A 3,625-nucleotide genomic window follows, 5' to 3' on the forward strand; every position below is an offset into this window, starting at 1 on the left:
ACCTGTGCACTGCAACTCGAGAAAGCCCACATGCAGTGACCAAGACCCAGCCTAGCCATAATAAACAGATAAGCCTTTAAAGAGTGTAACAAACTGTTAACAAAATTCCACACCTCTTCTAGATAAAGTACCCAACAAACTTGAAGCAGAAAGAAATTCCCCAACCTGATAGAGTATCTGTGTAAAATCCACAGCTAACATTATACTTAATGGTGAAAGATTGACTTCTCTTTAAGATCTGGAACAAGACAGTGATGTCTGCTCTTGCCTCTTCTAGTCAACATTGTATTGAAGTATTATAGCCAGGGAAACGAGGCAAGGAAGTGAAATAAAAGACATCCATTCAAAAGAAAGAAGTAAAACTATCTCTATTAAAATGATATGATCTTGCATATTGAAAATCTTAAGGAACTTGGTCCTGGCAAAAGGATGGACATACAGATCTATGGGATAGATCTGGAATCCAGGGGAGAAAAAACCCTCACATTGTCGGTTGATTTTTTAAGAAAGTGCCAAGATAATTCAATGGAGGCGAGAAAAGTCTTTTCAAGCAGTGGTGCTGGGGCAACTGAATATCCACATGCAAAAGAGTATAACTTGACCCCTGGTACCCTCTTTGTACCATGACAAGAACTAACTTAAAGTGAAGGAAGATATAAATGGAAGAGCTAAAACCACAAAGCTTAAGGGCATAAGCTTTGTGCCCTTAGATTAGACAATAGGTTCTTAGATATGACATCAAAAGAAACAAACAATCTGGATATTATAAATTAAAATCCTCTGTGCTTCAAAAGATGCCATCAAAAAAGTGAAAGACAATCTACAGAACGAGAGAAAATATTTACAAATTACTGATTAAAGACTTGTGTCCAGAAAATATAAAAAACTCTTAGAATTCAACAATAAAAAGACAAAAAACAGGAACCCTCATTTTTAAATGGGCAAAACATCTGAACACACATTTCTCCTGAGAAAATATACAAATGGGCAACAGCACACGAAAAAAGAATATGCTCAGTATCATTGGCCATCAGGGAAATGCAAATCAAAATAAAAAATGAGATGTCATTTCACGCCCACTAGGATGGCTATTGTGTCAAAAAGACACAATAACTGCACAGCTACATACAAAAGAATCAAACTGGACTCACACCATATAAAAAAATAAACTTTAGGCGGGTTAAAGACTTAAATGTAAGACCTGAAACTATTAAACTCCTGGAAGAAAACATAGGCAGTATGCTCTAGGACATCAATTTTAGCAATATTCTCCTCGGGCAAGGGACACAAAATCAAAAATAAACAAACTGGGTCTGCATGAATCTAAAGAGCTTAACACAAAAGATTGCTTTGAATGAGAGAAAATATTTGAAAATGATAAATCTGATAAGGAGTTAATATTCAAAATATACAAAAACTCATACAATTCAACATTAAAAAAAAAGACATTTTTCCCTGATTAAAAAATGCTGTGTAGAGGACCTGAATAGACATTTTTCCAAAGATGACAGATGGCCAACGGACACATGAAAAGATGTTCACATCACTAGATACCAGAGAAATGTAAATCAAATCCACAGTGAGAACTCACCTACAGCTGTCAGAATAACTAATTTCAAAAAGACTAAAAATAACAAGTATTGGTGAGGATGTGGAGAGAAGGGAACCCTCATGTGTACTGGTGGGAATGTAAATTGGTGCAGTCAGTATGAGAAACGGTTCAGAGATTCTTCTGAACATTAAAAACAGAACTACCATACAATCCAACAATTCTACTTCTGGGTATTTTTCTGAAGACAGCAAAAAACACTAACTCAAAAAGATATGTGCAACCTTATGTTCATTATTTACAGTTGCCAAGATACGAAAGTAACCTAAGTGTCCATTGATAGATGGATACAGGGATGGTATATACATATGTAGACACAATGGAATATTACTCAGCTATAAAAAAAATAAATCTTGCCACAACATGGATGGATCTAGAAGGTATTACACTAAGTGAACTGTCAGAGAAAGACAAACAGTGCGTGATTTCCCTTATATATGAAATCTGAAAAAACAAACAAGAAAACAGAAACAGACTAACAGATACAGAAAACAAACTGGTGGTTGCCAGGGGGGAGTAGGGGAAGATGAGCAAAATAAATGAGGAGATTGAGAGGTACAAGCTTCCAGATGAAATAAACAAGTCACAGAGATGCAATGCACAGCATAGGAAATATAGTCAATACTATTGTCATAACTGTATATGATGACAGATGGTAGCTACACCTTCATGGTGATTATTTGGTAATGTATAAAAAATCGAGTCATTAGATTGTACAACTGAACCTAATATAATATCCAAAGTTAATCATACTTCAATTTAAAAAAGAGAAAAAAAATAACTGTTGAGGACTTCCCTGGTGGTCCAGTGGATAGGAACCCACCTGCCAATGCACGAGGATGTGGGTTCAGTCCCCAGTCTGGGAAGATCCCACATGCTGTGGTGCAATTAAGCCTGTGCACTGCAACTGCTGAGCCCACGCTCCGGAGCCCGCAAGCTGCAACTACACAAGCCCTCAAACCTAGAGCCTGTGCTCCGCTACATGAGAAGTGAAGTGCAAGTCACTTAGTCATGTCCAAGTCTTTGTGACCCCAAGGACTGTAGCCTGCAGGCTCCTCTGTCCGTGGGTTCACCAGGCCAGAATACTGGAGTGGGTAACCATTCCCTTCTCCAGGGGATCTTCCCAATCCAGGGATCAAACCCAGGTCTCCCACACTGCAGGCGGATTCTTTATCATCTGGCTGCCAGGGAAGCCCACACAAGAGAAGCCACCCCAATGAGAAGCATGAGCAGTGCAATGAAGAGTAGCCCCCATTTGCTCCAACTAGAGAAAGCCCACACAAAGCAATGAAGACGCAGCGTAGCCAGAAATAATAAATAAATAAATAAAAATTTTTTAAAAATTTCTAAAAAAAAAAAAACTTGAGGATGTAAAGAAATTGGAACCCTTTTACAATGCTGGGGGATGTACCATGGTGCAGCCACTTTTGGAAGTAGCTTTGCAATCTGGTACTTCCACAAATGGAGAAGGCAGTGGCACCCCACTCCAGTACTCTTGCCTGGAAGATCACATGGACGGAGGAGCCTGGTAGGCTGCAGTCCATGGGGTTGCGAAGAGTCAGACACGACTGAGCAACTTCACTTTCACTTTTCACTTTCACGCATTGGAGAAGGAAATGGCAACCCACTCCAGTGTTCTTGCCTGGAGAATCCCAGGGACGGGGGAGCCTGGTGGGCTGCTGTCTATGGGGTCGCACAGAGTTGGACACGACTGAAGCGACTTAGCAGCAGCAGCAGCAGTTCCACAAATGGTTACACAGAGTCACTATCTGATACCCACTTATAAAAACATATGTCCACACAAAAACTTGTACATGATTGTTCAGAGCAACATCATTTATGATAGTGAAAAAGTGGAAGCAACCATATGTCCATATACGGATAAATAGATAAAAGGTATATCCATACTGTGGAATATTACTTAGCAATAAAAAGGAATGAAGTACTGACACATACTACTACATGAACCTTGAAAATATTATGCTAAGAGAAATCAGCCAGACACAAAAGACCACA

This window comes from Bos javanicus, chromosome 11 (assembly GCF_032452875.1).
Source record: "Bos javanicus breed banteng chromosome 11, ARS-OSU_banteng_1.0, whole genome shotgun sequence".
Classification (NCBI taxonomy): Eukaryota; Metazoa; Chordata; class Mammalia; order Artiodactyla; family Bovidae; genus Bos; species Bos javanicus.